The 13,253-nt window shown below is 40.1% G+C and overlaps 1 protein-coding gene and 10 non-coding genes across 11 annotated transcripts in view; 8 read left to right on the top strand and 3 right to left on the bottom strand.

The window, feature by feature from the left end:
* The window catches only part of LOC131702963 (zinc finger protein 135-like), a 145,234-nt gene that overhangs the window by 36,798 nt on the left and 95,183 nt on the right, over positions 1 to 13,253 (top strand). The window lies entirely within an intron of this gene.
* LOC131703470 (small nucleolar RNA U3) lies at positions 128 to 340 on the top strand. Its single transcript, XR_009309926.1, has one exon. It is a non-coding gene; the product is annotated as a small nucleolar RNA U3 (small nucleolar RNA).
* Positions 1,628 to 1,700, top strand: trnaf-gaa (transfer RNA phenylalanine (anticodon GAA)). The gene has a single exon. It is a non-coding gene; the product is annotated as a tRNA-Phe (tRNA).
* On the bottom strand, positions 1,835 to 1,908 carry trnan-guu (transfer RNA asparagine (anticodon GUU)). Its single transcript has one exon. It is a non-coding gene; the product is annotated as a tRNA-Asn (tRNA).
* LOC131703455 (small nucleolar RNA U3) lies at positions 4,357 to 4,571 on the top strand. The gene has a single exon (XR_009309911.1). It is a non-coding gene; the product is annotated as a small nucleolar RNA U3 (small nucleolar RNA).
* trnal-cag (transfer RNA leucine (anticodon CAG)) lies at positions 5,251 to 5,332 on the top strand. The gene has a single exon. It is a non-coding gene; the product is annotated as a tRNA-Leu (tRNA).
* trnai-aau (transfer RNA isoleucine (anticodon AAU)) lies at positions 5,631 to 5,704 on the top strand. The gene has a single exon. It is a non-coding gene; the product is annotated as a tRNA-Ile (tRNA).
* On the bottom strand, positions 5,875 to 5,956 carry trnas-aga (transfer RNA serine (anticodon AGA)). The gene has a single exon. It is a non-coding gene; the product is annotated as a tRNA-Ser (tRNA).
* LOC131703362 (small nucleolar RNA U3) lies at positions 8,111 to 8,326 on the top strand. The gene has a single exon (XR_009309828.1). It is a non-coding gene; the product is annotated as a small nucleolar RNA U3 (small nucleolar RNA).
* Positions 9,004 to 9,085, top strand: trnal-cag (transfer RNA leucine (anticodon CAG)). Its single transcript has one exon. It is a non-coding gene; the product is annotated as a tRNA-Leu (tRNA).
* On the bottom strand, positions 9,574 to 9,655 carry trnas-uga (transfer RNA serine (anticodon UGA)). Its single transcript has one exon. It is a non-coding gene; the product is annotated as a tRNA-Ser (tRNA).

Below are 13,253 nucleotides of genomic sequence, written 5' to 3' on the forward strand. Positions count from 1 at the left end.
GTGAGTTTTGTGTTTGAAACGCATTGGCAATTATTAACATTACTATGAACAAAATATTCTAGAAAGGAAACCGAATCAGACACCATCATGCCGGGAGTAGGGAAGTTGTTTTACCCACATATTTGTTAAGACTATACTTTCAGGGATCATTTCTATAGTTTGTTTCTAGTGAAATGCGTTTTTAGTGTCTGGTCTCGCTAACCATAACGAGGAGTTACAGTGTTTTCTTCTGAGCGCGAAGCGGGACTTGAATGCTATTTCACTTTAGCTGTTCTTGATCATTGATGAACATTCCGCTCTCTTTTGGGATCGAGCCCCACGTTGGACGTCCTTTTTAAATACAAAATGTAGATGTTTCTTCGATGCAACAGAGCAATATCTGATTCTGTTCACACTGTATACAGTATTGCAACAAAATTACTTTTTGGTCGTTGTCATATAGCAATTGCTATTGTAAAATGCGTGCATCGTTTATAGTTATAACGATATTGAAATAAATAGTCTTACTTTTGTGGGTTGGCTTCAAACCGTTTCTGTTTTAACACTTGTCATTACATCATTCATGGAGCAACAGTTGGTATGTGCGTAATAAACCCGATCGGGCCTTGATATGACAACCCTAGGCTGTGCTGAAATAAATAATGCGGTTTTCTGCTGTAATGAACGCAGTTTGTCAGGATGGTCGAGTGGTCTACAGCGCTAGACTTAAGGACTCTGTCTTTCCAAAGAATTCTGTGTTCTGGTCTCCAAGTGGAGGTGTCGGTTCAAATCCTCCTCTGACAGTTCAATTTTATTTATTCTTAAAAGGAATAAATGTGTTCATTTTACTATAAAAGATTGTTTCAAGGAAATCAACAGCTGATACCAAACTCTTGTCAGAACGCAATACCATTTTAATTTCCATTTTAATTCAGACTAAAATAGCGTTCCTAACACAGATTGCATTTGGTTGTAAACAGACTACTCGTTGAAGTCAATGAAAAATATTTTGTCCAAACATGTATTTAACTTGTTTTAATATTAAATTGAATAACATCTCCGTCGGCCACTGGATCGAGGTCTCAGGCTGGGATGCGGACCTTTGAGAACAGTATAAACGATCTATTAGTGGAAGAAGCTTACACCAGAAATGCCCTCGTTTAACATGCTAGGATGATCGACCTCGGCATTCTCCAATTGCTGTTTACATGTTATAACACGTTATGAGTACGAATACAAAGTTGGACACTTTCCTTGTAAGTGGGGGTAGGCACAGTTTATTTTCAGATGTAATGTCTTTATTTAAGCTCAATCTAGTCCTGCGTAATGCAAATCACATTACTATATTTTTATATTAGTCAAGGCCTATGTAAAGTGTTCTTAAATTGTTTTAACATTAGCATTGATCAATTTGATGATCCGCTTTCTTTTCTCCCAATACGGTATGCAAAGTATGCAACTTTTCTGCCCACTTTGATCATAGGCAGTTTTATCCCCCCGTTTCGGCTGAAAACCGCATCTGGGTGAAAACTTAAGTGTTTCGAAACGCATTTGTAAAGGCATCGGATTCTATTGTGTTGCCGAGCTGTTGATCGTTTCTCATAATACACAGGTTTACTGGGGTGACAAAAAACGCAAGTCTTGTCAAGCCGAAATAGCTCAGTTGGGAGAGCGTTAGACTGAAGATCTAAAGGTCCCTGGTTCGATCCCGGGTTTCGGCAAATAGCAAGACTATTTTTGTTTTGTATTATTTTGAACTGAAAAATAGAGCGGTTTTTTTTGTTCTGTTTAATTGGAAGAAATAACAACGTATCAGAGTGCCATTTTCTAATGTGATTAAGAAATGCACAAACATCGTCCCTGGGTGGGCTTGAACCACCAACCTTTCGGTTAACAGCCGAACGCGCTAACCAATTGCGCCACAGAGACAAATCGGCTCAACCGAACCTGAGACCACATCTAAGAAGAAAGCAACACGGCAGAAAAGTCTGTAATCACAATTAAATGTATGCAATGCAAGCAAACTTCAAGCCTTTTATATTTATTCCCATGTATGTAGTCTGCCATTTGCAAATTCAATAAATAAATAAATTAACTAAATAGCACATTTTTCGACGAGAGGATGTTTTCAGTTTCTTCAAAAAGTAGTCTCAGCTCGTTGATTCAGTCGCTTTAAAATCCACCTCTGTTCCGATGCATCAGCGCTGTGTGCTGTGGCTTGAGCTTGTTTGACCAAGCAGAAAATGCAAAAATGCTAAAACCTGTTATTGCATCACATGACAGACTTAAGGTATACTTCAACGTCTTGGCTGTCTCAAGTTAGTTGGTATTGTTAAAGTAACACCTCGTTGTTGCCCAGTCATTGTATCATATTAATGAAGTAGAGCTTGCCACTTCTCAGCACCGAGCTGACAATGAGTGTTGTTTTCGGGCACCTGCTGGCTGCTAGTGATGACCACTCCAATCTTCAGTCAGGGGGTTGTTGAAGGAAGGGGACACATTTTGAGTGTGCATCTCATACTGGTTTAAATCAATAAGCAAATTTCAAATTGATCATTGATAATGTTGAAACTATTTAAGAACTCTTTCAATAGGACTTGACTAATATAAAAAATATAGTAATGTGATTTGCACTACGCAGGACTTGATTGTGCTTAAATAAAGACATTACATCTGAAAATAACTTGTGCTTACCCCCACTTACAAGGAAAGGGTCAAACTTTGTATTCGTTCACATAACTTGTTAGAAAATGTAAACAGCAGTTGGAGAATGCCGAAGTCGATCATCCTAGCATGTTTAACGAGAGCATTTCTCATGTAAGCTACTTCCAGTCATAGATCGTTTATACTGTTCTCAATGGTCCGTATCCCAGCCTGAGACCACGATCCAGTGGCCGACGGAGATGTTTTTCAAAGTAATATGTTATTTGGAATATTAAAACAATCAAGTTAAATACATGTTTGGACACACAGTATTTTTCAGTGACTTCAACAAGTAGTCTGTTTACAACAGAAAATACAATCGTGTTAGGAACGCTATTTTAGTCCGATTTAAAAAAGAAATTAAAATGGTATTGAGTGCTGACAAGAGTTTGGTATCAGCTGTTGATTTCATTGAAACAATCTTTATAGTAAAATCAACAAATTTATTCCTCTGGTCGTGTATTGTCTCGCTGACTGCTATCCATCTGGAAGTCACCTAAAGGATAAGGCACTGGCCTCCTTAACCAGGGATTATGGTTTCGTCAGTTTTATTTAAAACAGTGTGTGTGTATTTGTTCTTGGTCTGTGATATATGTGGTCTGTGTTTATAGATCTTGGCACGTTGCACCAAGTAGTCGTGGCCAAGTGGTTAAGGTGATGGGCTTGAACTCTGTTGGTGTTGTGTCCCTTTTTATGTCTTCGTTGTTAATTCTTAAATGCCTGTTCATCTTAAAGGTATCAATTATTACTTGCTGTACATTAAATTCTTCCAAACTAGTATTTGCAAACACATCACAAAATTAAATGGTGTGGAATAGAAACAAAGGCTTTGACGTCGACGTGATTGGAACACGCAACCTTCTGATCTGGAGTCAGACGCGCTACCGTTGCGCCACGAATTCCTGCCGTAGTGTATGCTTGTTATGCAATGCTAGAGTGCACAGCAAGCATGCCAAACGCATGCTAATTCCGATGCTGATACTAGGAAAACACTCGGTATCACCAGGGTCAAGGGAAACAGCCGACTCAATATTTGCTCGTAGTCAGCAGGGCTATGAAGTTGTCAGAAGTGTGTTTGATTCTCAGCTTAAAAGTAAAGAAAACATAAAACAATGCAATTTGCTTTTATGATGTTTATTATTTGAAACGTGGGCATAAACACAGTTGTACTGGCTGGGAATCGTCTCGGGTCAATTACTTGGAAAGCAGCTATGCTGACCAATATATCACCAACGAGGGAAAGCTGGCAGTACTGAGTGACACAGATGACGGATTTTCTCAGCGCGTCTCCTCTGAATGCGCACTGGCACAAAGGGGCTTTGATCATCTAATGACATGAAATACATGAAAGTCACCGCAAGCCTGCACCTCACCACATCCTTCACACTGTTAAACTGCCTCATTATGACCAGGCCTCTAATTATGCCTTTCCAATACTTTGAATGTGTTATTGTTCAGTTTAACATGAGAACAACTTGGTAGAACAATCATAATGTCCGCAGGACTTATTTTCCTCGGGTTTCCTTGGCTAATAACGCCAAGGTCGCGGGTTCGATCCCCGTACGGGCCACGGCTTTTCTTCTTTAAAGAAACCACAGCATTTGTAATGGTGCCAAAATGAACATTCTTTAACAAAATGAACTGAAGCAATATGAAGTACAACCAGTAATATTTCAGACTTTTTTTTAATAAACTTTATATATAATGCTAGCGAAATGCGTTTTTAAAGTGTTTGGACTCGCTATCCACGAGGAAGAGTGAGAGTGTTCGTTTTTTAGCGTGAAGGAGACAGCGAGTGTTTGTTTTTTTTTGGCCAACTGCTCCCTGTTATTGATGACCGCTCCAGTGTTCCTTAGGGGGCTGGAGGAAGCGGACACGTTCTGAGTGGGTATCTTACCAAAAGGTACGCAAGACGAACTACAGTTGCAAAGCACTGCTGCTTTTTCGATGATTGATTAAAACTATCAATCTGACTGAAAACACGGATCACATTAATTGTGATCGGTTTTATACCAATAGGCTTACATGACAGGTATTGTGTATAGGCAATGTCATATACATAGAAATGAACACGGACAGTGTTTTTTTAAGGGCTGACTCATTTTAATATTCGAGAGATCTAGGTGTACTAGACAAATATACTGGATTTTTTCCATGTCGTAATTGTGCCGCCTGTGATAATGCGTTTGAAACTAGAGATAATGTGAGATAATGTCTGTTACTGGCGGATAGTTTACAAATGTACTCAATTATGTTACAACTTTTGTGTCTACGAAACATATCTGTAACATTTATGTAATGCCTGTGTGTTTTTTTTCATGAAGTTAATTTGCTAACAGACTGTTCTCATTTGTTTCTAACCGTGAAGCGATCGCTCTGTTTGCCGTATATTTTCTGTCTGTAAGAGGAGTGTCCTTGTGATCCCATATAGAATGCGACGAAACAGGTCACCCTCCTTAATATAAACAGATAAAGAATAAGTTCACACCCCCCCAGGTGATTTACTGTAGCGTCAGACATTGGAGGTTCAGCAGTGTACTGCAGTGTTGTGCAAAGTCGTCAGTGTAAGTCAGGATGGCCGAGCGGTCTAAGGCGCTGCGTTCAGGTCGCAGTCTCTCTGGAGGCGTGGGTTCGAATCCCACTTCTGACAAATCTGTTTGTTTATTTATTTCTTAAAACGTCCACCGAATGCTTGGTAATTTGATTTGTTTTTCTTGTTAGTATTCAAATCACAAGGTCGTTAAATGAGAGAAAGTCACCGCAAGCCTGCACCTCACCACATCCTTCACACTGTTAAACTGCCTCATTATGACGAGGCCTCTAATTATGCCTTTCCAATACTTTGAATGTGTTATTGTTCAGTTTAACATGAGAACATCTTGGTAGAACAATCATAATGTCCGCAGGACTTATTTTCCTCGGGTTCTAGTATCAAGTTTTGAGTGTGTGGCCGGTTAGCTCAGTTGGTTAGAGCGTGGTGCTAATAACGCCAAGGTCGCGGGTTCGATCCCCGTACGGGCCACGGCTTTTCTTCTTTAAAGAAACCACAGCATTTGTAATGGTGCCAAAATGAACATTCTTTAACAAAATGAACCGAAGCGATATGAAGTACAACCAGTAATATTTCAGACTTCCTGAGCTTTAAACATGAATTAACAATGAGCACATACAATCAATTAAAAACAAAGCTTACGTAGTCGGCAGGATTCGAACCTGCGCGGGGAAACCCCAATGGATTTCTAGTCCATCGCCTTAACCACTCGGCCACGACTACATGCTCGCACAATTATTTGTGAAATATCCAAAAGAAGTAAACGAAACCCGTAGTAATGCTGTAGATGGCAGTATAGGCTAACTAATGAACCGAAGTCAAATGTCTTTGTTGAAACTGTCAGATTTGTACAATGCAAGCACACGTGGGAAATGTAAATAAAATATAATTTTTGTTAACGTTCATAATAATGAATACATCTTTATTTCAAAATACGTAGCTATTTAACTGATCTTTTCAAGAAACACCCCCATCCACAAAAACAAAGTAGTTATTTAATTGAACTGAAAAATTGACTTGCTTCATGGCTGTTCCCAGAGCACTCGAGCACGTTCTGGCTAGCGTGAGCGGACTTAGCAGATAACAAGATCTACAAAGTATTTCATGCTAATAAAACATACCATAATTATGTTCGTTTTTATTATACACATGGCAACTTACAGAGACTAGGGTGTGTGAACTATGCATCAGCTGTAGAGTCACTTACATTTACATCTCACCCGAAAAACGGAGCACAAGGAGGTTAAGTGACTTGCTCAGGGTCACACAATGAGTCAGTGGCTGAGGTGGGATTTGTACCGGGGGACCTCCTGGTTAAAAGCCCTTTATCTTTAACAACTGGACCACACAGCGTCCTATAACAAAATCACACCCCAGATGGGACTCGAAACCACAATCCATGGCTTAGAAAGCCAGTGCCTTATCCATTAGGCCACAAGGGCTGACGCGAAAAGCACATTTGGTAGTAATAAAGAAAGTGGGAACAATAGTATCGTGGTTTAATACATCATATCCAAGCCATCGTTGCTGTTCAAACACAGCAGAGTGTTACACTGGGAAAGGGCCGTACTTGTCAGTACGTATTTGACACTCATGTGGGAAGATTTAAGATTGTGAAGAAGTTTAAGTATGCTGCGTATTTGCGCATTGGGAACCTTACATAATTAGGTTTTTGATTAATGCCACTTTCTTACGGACAGTAATCAAGGTGACGATACAAGACAAGAGCCAATAAAGCAGTTATTTTCCTGTCCTTTCATTACCATATTCTAGTGTGCTTGTTCAGAATATGCGTGAATCGTGAAAACGTCTTGCGAATATGTGAACAAAGCCAGCATTCACTTTATTGATCACCATGTGGATTAACCGCTATTGGAACACAGATGATTGTGTTAAAGATGTTAATAGACTTTTAATGTACACATTTTAGAGCTAAACGTTTGTTGAGACATTTCAAGCGCTGTAGCAGTGTTTAACTATTTCCTGGATGTTTGCCTTTTGGTCTTACTCTGGAAAAAGTAATAATAATAATAAAAAGTAGGCAAAACCATTTTTTGAGAAACCGCATTTGGGAGAAAAACTAACAGTTTGGAAACACATTTGCAAAGGCATTGGATTCTATTGTGGTGTTTCCGAACTGTTGAACGTTTCTCATTACATGCAGGTTTACTGGCTTGACAAAAAGGCGAGTGACGAAAAGAATGCGGCCTGGATAGCAAAATCGCGTCAAGCTGAAATAGCTCAGTTGGGAGAGCGTTAGACTGTAACGGTCCCTGCTTCGATGCCGGGTTTTTGCAAACAGCACGACTAGGGCTATTTTTTCTTAATTAATTTTTTGAATTAAAAAAACAGCACATTTTTTCTTCAGTGTAATTGGAGGAAATAAAAACGTATTATAGTGCCATTTTCTAATGCGATAAAGAAATGCAAAAAGCATCATCTCTGCGTGGGCTTGAAACACCAAAATTTCGATTAACAGCCCAACGTGCTAACCGATTATGGTGTTTTATTACATAACACCTTGGGAGTCTCAACAGAACAGTGTGTATGCATAGAGCTAAATTGGAAACCAAATATATACGATTCAAATGGGAATCGTATTCAGATTTTAATCACAAATTTGATAGACTTCACAGTGCAAAGGAGGAAGGCAGACAATGCAAATGAGGCAACTGGCTCCTACTTTTTAAATCATACGAGAAACTTGAACCCAATTTAGCTTTTAACCGCCTGCAGTTTGGAATGAGTTTGAAATGTTGTTGTAACACCTCACTGGGCAACAGCAATTGCATTATATGAAAGCTCCTGTCTATTTGTCAGCGGCACAGCTACCGGTGCCACTCAGAGTTGGAGGGAGACGGTCGGCCACTTGCCCATAAAACAATACTTTCAGAGATCATTTCTATAGCGATTTGCTAGCGAAATGCGTTTTTAAAGTGTTTGGACTCGCTATCCACGAGGAAGAGTGAGAGTGTTCACTTTTGAGCGTGAAGGAGGCAGTGAGTGTTGTTTTTTGGCCAACTGCTCCCTGTTATTGATGACCCCTCCAGTGTTCCTTAGGGGGCTGGAGGAAGCGGACACGTTCTGAGTGGATATCTTTCCTAAAGGTACGCAAGACGAACTACAGTTGCAAAGCACTGCTGCTTTTTCGACGATTGATTAAAACTATCATTCTGACTGAAAACACGGATCACATTAATTGTGATCGGTTTGATACCAATAGGCTTACATGGCAGGTATTGTGTATAGACAATGTCATATACACAGAAATGAACACGGAGTGTGTTTATTAAGGGCTGACTCATTGAAACGTTCGAGAGATCTCGGTGTACTGGACAAATATACTGGATTTTTTCCATGTCGTAATTGTGCCGCCTGTGATAATGCGTTTGAAACTAGAGATAATGTGAGATAATGTCTGTTACTGGCGGATAGTTTACAAATGTACTCAATTATGTTACAACTTTTGTGTCTACGAAAATATCTGTAACATTTATGTAAGTCCTGTGTGTTTTTTTCATGAAGTTAATTTGCTAACAGACTGTTCTGATTTGTTTCTAACCGTGAAGCGATCGCTCTGTTTGCCGTAAATTTTCTGTCTGTAAGAGGAGTGTCCTTGTGATCCCATATAGAATGCGACGAAACAGGTCGCCCTCCTTAATATAAACAGAAAAAGAATAAGTTCACGCACACACCAGGTGATTTACTGTAGCGTCAGACATTGGAGGTTCAACAGTGTACTGCAGTGTTGTGCAAAGTCGTCGGTGTAAGTCAGGATGGCCGAGCGGTCTAAGGCGCTGCGTTCAGGTCGCAGTCTCTCTGGAGGCGTGGGTTCGAATCCCACTTCTGACAAACCTTTTTGTTCATTTATTTCTTAAAACGTCCACCGAATGCTTGGTAATTTGATTTGTTTTTCTTGTTAGTATTCAAATCACAAGGTCGTTAAATGAGAGAAAGTCACCGCAAGCCTGCACCTCACCACATCCTTCACACTGTTAAACTGCCTCATTATGACGAGGCCTCTAATTATGCCTTTCCAATACTTTGAATGTGTTATTGTTCAGTTTAACATGAGAACTTCTTGGTAGAACAATCATAATGTCCGCAGGACTTATTTTCCTCGGGTTCTAGTATCAAGTTTTGAGTGTGTGGCCGGTTAGCTCAGTTGGTTAGAGCATGGTGCTAATAACGCCAAGGTTGCGGGTTTGATCCCCAAAATGAACATTCTTTAACAAAATGAACCGAAGCGATATGAAGTACAACCAGTAATATTTCAGACTTCCTGTGCTTTAAACATGTATTAACAATGAACACATACAATCAATTAAAAACAAAGCTTACGTAGTCGGCAGGATTCGAACCTGCGCGGGGAAACCCCAATGGATTTCAAGTCCATCGCCTTAACCACTCGGCCACGACTACATGCTCGCACGGTTAATTGTGAAAATATCCAAAAGAAGTAAACGGCTCCCGCAGTAATGCTGTAGATGGCAGTATAGGCTAACTAATGAACCCAAGTCAAATGCCTTTGTTGAAACTGTCAGATTTGTACAAGGCAAGCACACATGGGAAAAGTAAATACAATATACTTTCTGTTAACGTTCATAATAATGAATACATCTTTATTTCAAAATACGTAGCTATTTAATCCTAACAGAAACAATAGGCTTCCCAGCCATCAGCTTGGAAGCAGAATGGAGATCAAATCGGACGAATAACGAGTGCAAAATGGAATGTGGAAATCAATGTAAAGGCAGTTTAAATAAGAGCAGCTGCAATACATTAAATAGAGTTATATTTAAGAGCAAGCAGTAACTGCAGTAGAGTATTTAATTATGGATGGACCAAACTTGCAGGTCGCCACTGTCACATTTTCCAGGAAATCACGGCTAATACTGAGAAAGAAAACAGATGATAACCTAACAGAAAACTAGTGAAAAACACTGCACTGATTAACTGAACGGGTCAAACGTAGCCTACTGAATTGCTGAATTGTTGGGGGGAGCGTGGTGCATCCAGCTGAGGCGCTTCATCTGAATTGCAAGGTGTGCCTTATAGCCTGGAGATCGCTGGTTCCAATCCAGACTATGCCATCGCCGACAGGAACGCCGAGGGGGCGGCGCACAGTTGGCAGAGTGCCACCCGGGTTGGGAGGGTTTAGGTCAGCTTGGTAATCATTGTCTCAACAAGCTCCAGCAACTCCTGTGGCGACCGGTCTCCTGCGAGTTGTGGGCAGAACTGCGTTTCCTCAAACACCGCTACAGCCAGGTGCGGCTGGCTTTGCTGTTGCAGTGTGACAAGAGGAGGGTGGCTGACGGCGTTTGTTTCAGAGGATGCGCATGATGAGTCTTCGTTCTCCCGAGTCGATACGGGAAGCTGCAGCAGCGCCATAAAAAAAAACAATTGGATATTCCAAATTGGGAGAATTTTTAAAAATATTACAAAAAAATAAATTAAATAGTTAAGCTTCAAAAAATCTATTTTTGACTGAGCGAGTTAAGTGTGTACGGTATCCTGACAACACAACACGTTGAAAACACAGAAAAGACGCTGAGAAAAAAAAAGTTTCCTTTTTCCTGTTTAATTAAGAAAATACAATAAAAAAAGATTATTCTCTTACTTGTCTTCCTGCCATATCCCCTCTTTTTTGGTCAAATATTGAATATATTCGTATTCAATTTCAAACGACTGTTCTTTGTTCCCATGATGCATCTGTGATGGGCTGGGTTTTAGCGATCGCGATAATTTCTGATATTTTACAGTGGCTGGACTTTATAATAATAAAAAAATGAAAAAGGGTAACGAGCGACAAATGCATTAATTTCTGTCGATTTGTTCTATTTTAATGGGTTATAATTTTACAAATTTAAAAGACATTCATTAAGAAAAGATAAAACTAATTTAATCACCTTTAAGGATTATGTTTTTATTGACAGAAATATATTTGATGTATGTGTGTTTGGCATGAAATCAAATAAAGTCCCATTGGATTTTGCTTGAAAAGAGGAAACACAAAAGATGTTTTTTTAGGTTTTTTTTTTTTTTTTTAAATAAAGCATTTATTCAACATGTTTGTTTTTTTTTACAAAAATACAACACAATACAACACGGAATGTTTTTATTTTTTTGTTAAAAGAATGACAAAAGTTAAAATATTTTCTCGTTTTTTTTCTGTTTGTTGTTGGGCTGCCATCTTGGTAAGAGCTTGTCAATTGTCGCATGTGAACACAGCCCCTACCAAAATGTCCAGTACAGTACAGTACCGTGCTGTTAGATTAGACTGGACTGTATTGAATTAGCTGGCTCTCAGATCCCCAGTACAGTACCGTGCTGTTAGATTAGACTGGACTGTATTGAATTAGATGGCTCTCAGATCCCCAGTACAGTACAGTGCTGTTAGATTAGACTGGACTGTATTGAATTAGCTGGCACTCAGATACCCAGTACAGTACCGTGCTGTTAGATTAGACTGGACTGTATTGAATTAGCTGGCTCTCAGGTCACCAGTACAGTACCGTGCTGTTAGATTAGACTGGACTGTATTGAATTAGCTGGCACTCAGATCACCAGTACAGTACCATGCTGTTAGATTAGACTGGACTGTATTGAATTAGCTGGCTCTCATATCTCCAGTACAGTACCGTGCTGTTAGATTCGACTGGACTGTATTGCATTAGCTGGCTCTCATATCTAAAGTACAGTGCTGTTAGATTAGACTGGACTGTATTGAATTAGCTGGCTCTCAGGTCACCAGTACAGTACTGTGCTGTTAGATTAGACTGGACTGTATTGAATTAGCTGGATCTCAGATCCCCAGTACAGTACAGTGCTGTTAGATTAGACTGGAATGTATTGAATTAGCAGGCTCTCAGACCATGAGTACAGTACAGTGCTGTTAGATTAGACTGGACTGTATTGAATAAACTGGCTCTCAGATCTCCAGTACAGTGCTGTTAGATAAGACTGGACTGTACTGAATTAGCTGGCTCTCAGATCCCCAGTACAGTGCTGTTAGATTAGACTGGACTGTATTGAATTAGCTGGCTCTCATATCTCCAGTACAGTACAGTGCTGTTAGATTAGACTGGACTGTATTGAATTAGCTGGCTCTCAGATCCCCAGTACAGTACAGTGCTGTTAGATTAGACTGGACTGTATTGAATTAGCTGGCTCTCAGTTCCCCAGTACAGTACCGTGCTGTTAGATTAGACTGGACTGTATTGAATTAGCTGGCTCTCAGATCCCCTGTACAGTATAGTGCTGTTAGATTAGACTGGACTGTATTGAATTAGCTGGCTCTCAGATCCCCAGTACAGCACAGTGCTGTTAGATTCGACTGGACTGTATTGAATTAGCTGTCTCCCAGATCCCCAGTACAGTACTGTGCTGTTAGATTAGACTGGACTGTATTGAATTAGCTGGCTCTCAGATCCCCAGTAGAGTACAGTGCTGTTAGATTAGACTGGACTGTATTGAATTAGCTGGCTCTCAGATCCCCAGTACAGTACAGTGCTGTTAGATTAGACTGGACTGTATTGAATTAGCTGGCTCTCAGTTCCCCAGTACAGTACAGTGCTGTTAGATTAGACTGGACTGTATTGAATTAGCTGGCTCTCAGATCCCCAGTACAGTACAGTGCTGTTAGATTAGACTGGACTGTATTGAATTAGCTGGCTCTCAGATCCCCAGTACAGCACAGTGCTGTTAGATTCGACTGGACTGTATTGAATTAGCTGGCTCTCAGATCCCCAGTACAGTACCGTGCTGTTAGATTAGACTGGACTGTATTGAATTAGCTGGCTCTCAGATCCCCAGTACAGTGCTGATAGATTAGACTGGACTGTATTGAATTAGCTGGCTCTCAGATCCCCAGAACAGTACCGTGCTGTTAGATTCGACTGGACTGGATTGAATTAGCTGGCTCTCAGATCCCCAGTACAGTACAGTGCTGTTAGATTAGACTGGACTGTATTGAATTAGCTGGCTCTCAGATTCCCAGTACAGTACCGTGCTGTTAGAT

This window comes from Acipenser ruthenus, chromosome 32, assembly GCF_902713425.1.
Source record: "Acipenser ruthenus chromosome 32, fAciRut3.2 maternal haplotype, whole genome shotgun sequence".
Taxonomy (NCBI): Eukaryota; Metazoa; Chordata; class Actinopteri; order Acipenseriformes; family Acipenseridae; genus Acipenser; species Acipenser ruthenus.